This window comes from Papaver somniferum, chromosome 11 (genome assembly GCF_003573695.1).
Source record: "Papaver somniferum cultivar HN1 chromosome 11, ASM357369v1, whole genome shotgun sequence".
Taxonomy (NCBI): domain Eukaryota; kingdom Viridiplantae; phylum Streptophyta; class Magnoliopsida; order Ranunculales; family Papaveraceae; genus Papaver; species Papaver somniferum.
Window position 1 is genome coordinate 21769631 of NC_039368.1, and position 9438 is coordinate 21779068.

Here is a 9438-nt window from a genome sequence, read left to right on the forward strand (position 1 = left end):
AGTAGGGGAGCCATTGAGCATAATTTCAATGTGAGTTGTAGAAACACATTGAGAGATTAATTGTATGAATTTTTCTTAGAAGCCAAATTGCTTGAGAATATCCAACAAGAAACTCCATTCCAGGAGATCGAATGCTTTAGACATGTCCATCTTGAGAGAGAGATGACCAGTTATACCTTCTTTGCTTTTCATAGCTTGCACTAGACAGATGTTCTCTGAGATTAATCTACCAGGAACATATGCAGACTGCATCGGAGAGATGATTTTGAAGATGTACTTTTTCATTCTTAAAGCAATAAGCTTTAATATAATTTTGTAGATTGTGTTGCACAACGCTATGGGCCTGAAATCTTCCGGCTTTTGAGCTATCTGCACTTTTGGTATCAAATATACTCTAGTATTATTAAGTTGCTTGAGGAGAAACCCCGATTGAAAGAAAGATTTAACGGTCTCACATAAATCGTCCTTGACAGTCTGCCATTGTGTCTGGTAAAACCCTGGAGGAAAGCCGTCCGGCCCTGGTAAAGGCCATGGCTCCATTGTCATCAGTGCTTGGTAAATTTCTTCTTCATTGGGTATATCTTCTAACTGTTTATTATCATCATCAGTAATGCAGTTGGGAATGTGTTGTAGAAACTGGCTGCTGTCAGATGGAGAAGAGGTAGTCATAATGCTCTGGAAATGATTCTTGAGAATAGAAGAGAGAGACTCTCTATCATTGCACTAGGTACCATCACGGGCTAACAATGCATCAATTCTATTATGAGATATCCTTCGAATCTATCTAATATGGAAATATTTAGAATTTAAATCCATATCATTGTAGAAATGGTCTCTTGCCTTTTGCCTATTTGAGCTTGCTTGAATATCATTTAGTTTTCTAACTTTCTATTCAAGTTTGACCACTGTCTCGGTATTGGAGCCATTGTCATATGTAGCTTGAAGATTAGAAATTTCTGCTTGCAGCTAAGTGATAGTATTATTGATATTACCAAACATGCTTTTACTTCATAGAGACAAAATACGCCTTGTGTTAAATAATTTATTTGACAAACAAAAGCGTTAGAGCATGAAATACTAGAAGACCAAGCAGATTTTATCTCATTAGAACAACTATCTTGCAGTAACCAATGTTCGAAAAATTTCCAATTTCTACCCATAACCCTATTCCGCCTAGAAAGTTCTGACAAGATGGGCGTATGACCCGAGCCATTTTGAGCCAGGTGAGTAAGAACAGAATCTGGATGTATTATGAACCAGGTACTATTGACTAAAGCTCTATCTAGCCTAGATTTTATATGACCAATACTATGCTTATTACTGGTCCATGTGAATGGGTTACCACAAAAACCCAGATCAGAGAGTTTAGCATCTTTGATCAAGTCTGTAACTTCACCTGAGGTAGTTTGGGAATTATAAGAATTCCTATCACTTGGTTTAAAGGTGATATTTAAGTCTCCAATAAGTACCCAGGTGTTTGAGGGTGAAAACGATTTCTACTGATTTCGGTAATTTCGTGTGTGTGGGTGAGAAACGAGTTTAAACCCTAAACAATGTACTGCAAGGGAGTACTTTGATTCGAGAGATCAATCTGTACAAATCCGGCCTAAACCAAGAAATGGCCGCTCCAGACTTTCTTCGGTCACAAAGTGAAGGAGAAGTGTTGGTCTTAGGGAGGGAAGTGAAGAGAGTGTTGAGACCAGAATAGTTGATTATGGAAGAGTAGTAGTTTGACGACTTGTATCAGAAAGTGAAATGCTAGCAAATTGGGAAGCTAACAAGTGATTTCTGAGTGTTGTATTCTCCTGACCAAAACCTCTTTTTGGTGGAAATAGGTGATACCTATTTATACAAGTCGCAACGAAACGTACCCTGGTCTCGTAAGAAGTGGAAACGGCTGAGTAAATGGAAGAAAGTGGTAACGGGTAACGCCTGGAATTGATGTTTCCATAATGAAGGAAACGTTTCACCATTACTTCTTGTATTTACTAACCGCCTCACCCTTATGATACTTTCCTGTAACGGGCGTAGTGTACGTCGCACGCTGTAAACCGCCAGACTAATACCCTGATGAGCATCCCCCAATTTGTGACATGTTTTCATGTCTCGAGTGTTTTCGTGGAAAACGTGTAGCATGTTGCTACGTGTGGCGGGGCCAAAGGATTTTGCGTTTGTCGCCAAGTTGGTGCCGTGACCAAAGAATAGGTATCGTATCCAGGTTGGTGTCGTGACCAAAGAGTAAGCATTGCAGCTAAGTTGGTGCCGTGACCAAGAGTTAGCATCGCAGCCAAGACATTTCCACGAGTCGTTTGGTGGCAGGCTTGTATGGATGAGATCTGCATCTCAAGATGAAAGGTAGTTGTATATTGTTGCAATCCTTCGTTTGGCAACCAGCGACATGGTTGCAGCACTTGCATGCTCTTGGCACGGCCAAAATCTTTGGCGTCGTGGCCAAGATATTGCCACAAATCGTTTGGTGGCAAGTTTGTATGGCTGAGATTCATATCTCAGGAGGAAGGGCAGCCGTTGATTGTTGCAACCCTTCTTTTGACAGCCAGCGACATGGCCGACATGGCTTTGGCATAGTTTAGGCGCGGCCAAGCTAGAATTTTGGCATAGTTTAGTCGCGGCCAAAAACTAGGGTTTTGGCATAGTTTGGGCGCGACCAAAATTAGGGCTTGGAATTTGGGCCAAAAGTTTCCATGCGTTCGGTGGCGAACTTGGATGGCTGAGATCTGCGTCTCAGATGGAAGGGTAGCCATTGATTGTTGCAACCCTCCGTTTGGCAGCCAACGGAATGTGGTAGTGCCGACATGGCTTTGGCATAGTTTAGGCGCGGCCAAAATTAGGGTTTTGGCAAAACCGTGATATTTGGCCTTGGGCCGGAAGTTGCCATGCGTTAGGTGGCGAACTTGGATGGCTGAGATCTGCATCTCAGATGGAAGGGTAGCCGTTGATTCTTGCAACCCTCTGTTTGGCAGTCAGCGATATGTGGTAGGGATGATAGACACATTTTTGTGTCTGATTTGTCTCGATTCTATATATTGTTAGGGATCATTTTTGTACTTATTATGGTGTTTTATTTATTTGTAGGTATTTTTGGCCAATAAACATTTTTGAAAAAAATTGGCTCGAAAAGTTGTCGGAAAGCACTCGGAGGACACTTGCTATTCGGACCCCCGGTTTGGATAAGGGGCACCCCAAGACACCCCTTAAGGCAGTGGATAAAGGCACCCCTACTCTGGATAGGGGGCGCCCTTCTTCTTCACGGTTCAAAGTTAGCAAATAGGCGGGAATCTGGTGTACAAGCTGCGTATTTCCTGCGAAGAGCTGGATAAAATTCTGTTGAGTTTTTCTCGGTGTTTGACGCTGGAATGGATTGGTACCACCCTGTTACGACTAAAAAGGGTTGGTAGGTCTTCTAAATTCGAAAATATAGGACATTATGTGGAGTTAGGGATGAACAAAGGAGATGGAAATATTATCGGATTTTCTGAAATTCCGTGAAGTATTGGAGAGGTTTCTTACGTGGAGATGAGTTGGGATGTACATGATGAGTCAGAACAGAGATTGTAGGTGGCACAGATTCGAAAAAATAGGCATCAATCTTTGGTTTGGATAAAACAGGGCACTGGTTATTCGTGGAAGTTTCATTGGTTATATTTGTGGAAGTTTGGTGCTGTGAACGAAGGATTTACTCTCTGGGATTCGTATCTTTCAGTTTTAGGAAGTTTTATAACTCACAAACCGCGTAAAGAAGATTTGGAAGAGAAGAAAATTCCGAGTATTACTGCCGAAGAAAAGAGTTATTTTTGGGACTTCACTTGCTTTATACGGGACCTTCCGTGTATATATATGAGGCTAGGGAGTCACGGAAGAGAGTACGCAACCTTAGGAGAAGTTTAGAACCCAACAGAGAAGAATCAGTCGAGTTGCAGAGCGAGTTACACCAGCAGGAGAAGAAGAAGAAGCTGAAGAACAAACACCATTCAAAACAGTCGTTTTTCAGTCTTAATATCTCAACAGTTAGGCGTCTCAATTTGTAACACTGCTACAGTAACCAACAGGTCTCTGTAACAGTTCGTCGTTTGTAACAGCTTCTTTGTAGCGCCAATACAGCGTTGCAAACTGTCTGTTTTATTGTCTTCCTTCCTTTTAATCAACTTTTGAACCATAAACCAATATTTTAAGCAAGTGATTAATAGGAGGAGCTAAACCCCATTGCTGAGGCGATAGAGGAAGTTATTTTTCCAACAAAAAGTGGTATATTCTATTTTATCTTTTTATTTGCAATAATTATATGATTATTTGCCTTGAACTATTATTGAATATGATTTTTATTTGAGTGATTGTGATTTATTTTGATGGAGTATGCTTAGTTTTCAGACTTTTGATGCTTCATACTTGGTATTTACAATTATTACTTTTGAAATACTTGTTGCAATACTTTAGAATCAAATTAAACGAGAAAATTGCATAAATATAAGTATTGGTTTAATCACTTTGAATTTGGAAAATAGTGGAATCTTAGCCTCAGTGTTTCTTTTAATATTGATATCATCTTTGTTTGAGTTTGCTATAATTTTTATTGTGTTTTCTATTTTAGTTTTGAATTTAAGTCTAAAAAAAAATCCTTCACAAGTCTGAGAAATAACACTCTTTTTTACCACTATCTATTAATAACATCAATTTTTGGCGCCGCCGACGCGGACTTGTTTTTAGGGTTTTAGATTTATTTTATTTTTCTTATTTTTTTAATTTTTTTTGTCCTTTTTTATTTTTTTGGGTACTTATCTTGTGTCTACAGGTTCTGGATCATAAAGAAAATTGAGCCAAGGAGTTTGGTGATTTCATAAAGACTTGGAGCTAAAGATTAAAGCAAAAAGAACAGAAAAGAAGACACTTTTAGTTTAGGGTTTGTTTATTTTCTTTTTTTAAAAAAAAAAAAAAACTGTATTAGGGTTTATTATTTTTGTAATTTTTCTTTATTTTTTTGGACTTTTGGACTTTGGGATATTTTTTTTTTACCCTACGGAAGGGTACTTTAAATATAAACTGTTTGCAGAGAAGGAGGACAATTACGATATTGTCTCTGCACCTTGGGTTCGTACACTAGACATCGGAGTCAGTGGCCCGAGTCGACTACAACCGATTCATCCCCCGTCTGGAACGGGAGGTAAGATTCTAAACACTCGCGAATCCCCTGTCAGCGAGTTACTGGACTCCTTCGTATGCATATATGTTGAGGACTGAATACAACATTTATTTTTCTAGTAAAGGGCAAGGCCTGGCCATACAAGATAAGGGTTCGGATTTCATCACCGTTCTCTTCTTGCCCGCTTTAGGAACACGTAACCTACGCGAACCTAAGCCTAAAATTTTGACTAGAACGAGACCGATAGGGTAACGAGCTTAACAGGAAAGTCATTCGAAAAATATTGGTTACTCTTTTAAGCATACTTCGAAGTTCTTGACGGTTTCTGTAAGTTGAATGCGTGACTGCGCCGCCTTGTAATACCGGTGAGGCCTTGGGTATCAAAGCTCCACCGAGCTTCCCTCGCCTCTATTCAACTTACGTTAACTCGGATTGATTCCAGAGGGGTTTGCTTAAATTGTAACGAATTCCCGTTCGAAGGATTAGAAGCTGGTCTAGAAACAATCTAAGTGGAGCCATCATGCTTTTTGTTTGCTAGAAATCAATAGGTTTGATTTGGTTGAGTCGGCCTTGATCTGTGTTTGCTTACCCTTCCAATTTAGAAAATATTGTATGCCTGAACGTAAAAGAGACGCACTAGGTAGATTTGTTAAAGAGAAACCTAGTAGTTCGAAGCGTCTCGATTACCTTAATCTAGAAAGTCCGACTTTTGAAGAGTCTGTTTTTGAACGTCTTTGACTGAGGAGAGAATCCTGTTGCTCCGATAGCGCCAGAAATGGCAACTTTGAAAGCTTTGTTGAATCCAACTAGGACTACCGTCCTTCGTGTATTAAGTTAGCTGAAACGGAGGCACCCTATGAACTGAAACCTGGGACCTTACAGATGCTCCCAATCTTTTTAGGGAAAGAAAATGAAAACCCTTATTACCATGTTAGGGATTTTGAGGAAATTTGTAGTACTCTAAGAATTAGAGGCTTAGATGATGATGCTTTGAAACTTAGGTTATTCCCATTTTCCCTGAAAGATAAGGCCAAGTCGTGGCTGTATAGTTTGGACTCCGAGTCAATTGAGACATATGAACAACTTACATCTGCCTTTTTCAATAAGTTTTTCCCTAGGCACAAAACATCGTCTATTAGGACGCAAATATGCACATTTTCACAACAAGAGGGAGAATCTTTATATAGGTATTTGGAAAGGTTCAATGATTTATTATCCCAGTGTCCTCATCATGGTTTAGAAAAGGTTAGGCTAGTTCAGATCCTTTATGAGGGTTTAGATTATTCCACAACGACCATGGTTGAGTCTCTATGCACTGGTGGATTTGAAAACCAAACTGTTGATGCGGCGATGGAATTTTTTAATGAAATCGCCGAAAAAACCCAGCAATGGGAAAATAGTAGGGCACCCCAGAAAACAATTCTTTTAAGTAGAGGAAACGTTAATAGGGTAGAAGGAGGCTATGAATCAGATGCCAAAATTGCTGCTATAGCAAAAAGGTTAGAAGCCTTAGAAGTGGGCCAGACTAGTGGTAGAGTGGAGCCTTTTTGGGAAGGCCAGAATATTGAAGAGCAGCCAATGCTCTTTATAATAACACTAGATTTGATAACCGTCAAAAGATTGACCCATATTCAGAAACCTATAATCCTGGTTGGAGAAACCATCCGAACCTTTCGTGGTCTAAGGGCCAAAGTCAAGGTCAGTTTAGTAATTCTAATGCTCCCCCAGGTTTTGGCTATACTAAGAATCCTTCAGGACTAGCTCAGTTTCAGAATCAGTCAGATAAGAAAATCCTAAGTTTAGAGGAATCTCTCGCCTTGTTAACTCAGCAAACTGCAAAATTCCAGTTATCCGTAGAACAGAGTCTACAAGCTAGTAACAGGATAGGACAAGAAAATAGTCAGGCTATTTCCGAGTTAAAAACCCAGGTTGGTCTGATAAGTGATTCTTTGAGAGAAAAAGGTAAGTTTCCTAGTCAAACACAACCCAACCCTAGAGGAGTTCATGAATTAGGTGCAAAACCATCGAATCAATTGAATGCTGTTAGAACCCTTAGAAGTGGTAGAGTTGTAGACAATAAGGTAACCATGCCCGATAGTGAACATACTGTAGTTCACCCCTCAGGATCTCACCTCTCAGGACCAGTAGCTGAAGAGACTGATAAAGTTTCTGATGATGTGAATTCGGTTCCTGAAAGGTCTGATTTTAGGCCTAGAGCCCCATTTCCTCAGCTATTAGTACCAACAAAGAAGGAATCGAACTTTAATGACATAGTGGAGGTTTTTAAGCAAGTTACCATAAACCTTCCCTTATTAGATGCAATTAGGCAAATTCCTGCTTATGCCAAGTTCCTTAAGGATATGTGTACGCGAAAGCGAAAACTTAGCGTCCATAAGAAAGCCTTTTTAGCTAGTCACGTAAGTTCAATCATTCAGAACACCACAACTCCAAAGTACAAAGACCCAGGTTCTCCTACCATTGCTTGCACAATAGGTAACTTCCGGGTAGAAAAAGCTTTACTTGACTTAGGAGCCAGTGTGAACTTACTGCCATTCCATGTATACTTACAGCTAGGACTTGGTGAAATGAAACCTACTCAGATGACACTGCAGTTAGCTGATAGGTCTGTTAAAATCCCTCGAGGTGTTATCGAGGATGTTCTTATTGAGGTCGACAAGTTTATTTATCCAGTGGATTTCGTGGTCCTAGATACCCAACCTGTCCCTGACCCAGAGAACCAGATACCTGTGATTTTAGGTCGCCCATTTTTAGCTACGTCTAATGCGATCATTAACTGTCGAAATGGTGTGATGAGTTTATCTTTTGGTAATATGACTATGGAGATGAACATTTTTAATGTCAGTAAGCAACCTCATGAGCTAGATGACACATGTGTTGAGGAGGTGAACATGATAGAAGCCTTAGTTCAGGAGTCATTACCAAACATCTTGTCTGAAGACCCATTAGAAAGTTGTCTATCCCATTTTGGTTTAGATTTTGACGACGATAGCACTATTGAACAGGTGAATGCTCTATTAGATTCTACCCCTGTGTTAGACACTGATAGATGGAAAGCTAGGTTCGAACCGTTACCAGTTTCTGAGACTACCCTAATTCCTTCTTTAGAAGAGCCCCCAAAGTTGGACCTTAAACCACTACCCGATACTCTAAAGTATGTGTTTTTAGGCCCATCTGAGACTTTACCTGTGATTGTAGCTTCCAATTTGGATAGTGATCAGGAAAGTAGGCTAGTAAATGTACTTCAAGACAATAAGGAAGCTTTAGGGTGGACTATAGCAGACATTAAGGGTATAAGTCCTACTGTGTGTATGCATCAGATTCATTTAGAGGAAGACTCCAAACCTTCTAGGGAGATGCAACGTCGACTGAACCCTAACATGAAAGAGGTAGTTCGAAAAGAGGTGCTTAAGTTGTTAGATGCGGGTATTATTTACCCAATTTCAGACAGTAAGTGGGTCAGCCCTGTTCAGGTTGTCCCCAAGAAATCAGGTATCACTGTAGTCCAGAATGATAATAATGAATTAATCCCAACCCGAGTGACCACGGGATGGCGTGTGTGTATTGACTATAGGAAATTGAACAAGGTCACAAGGAAGGATCACTTTCCCCTTCCTTTTATCGACCAAATGCTAGAGCGATTAGCTGGACATAGTCACTATTGCTTCTTAGATGGCTACTCCGGTTATAATCAGATCGTTATTGCCCCAGAAGACCAAGAGAAAACCACTTTTACCTGTCCCTTTGGTACCTTTGCGTATAGACGCATGCCTTTCGGGCTATGTAATGCCCCTGCAACTTTTCAGCGTTGTATGATGAGCATTTTTCTGATATGGTAGAACGGTTCTTAGAGGTCTTTATGGATGATTTTTCAGTGTTTGGTTCATCTTTCGATGAGTGCTTGCATCATTTGACATTAGTGTTGACTAGGTGTAAGGAAAAAAATTTAGTGCTTAATTGGGAAAAATGCCATTTCATGGTTAAATCAGGAATTGTGTTAGGGCACATCGTCTCTTCAAAGGGTATAGAGGTAGACAAAGCCAAAGTTGACCTTATTAAGACTTTACAGGTCCCAAAAACCGTAAAAGATATTAGGTCATTCCTAGGGCATGCAGGTTTTTACCGTCGATTCATTAAGGATTTTAGCTTGATTTCTAGACCTCTTTGCAATTTGCTTGCAAAAGATGTTAAGTTTGTCTTTGATGATGCTTGTTTAGAGGCTTTTGAGAAGCTTAAAACTTTACTCACTACTGCCCCGATAGTCC

General features: G+C 40.1%; 1 pseudogene; it reads right to left on the reverse strand.

Annotated features, from left to right (window-relative positions):
- Window positions 1-6293: 6293 nt before the first annotated feature.
- LOC113325502 lies at window positions 6294-6393 on the reverse strand (annotated as a pseudogene).
- Window positions 6394-9438: the final 3045 nt, after the last annotated feature.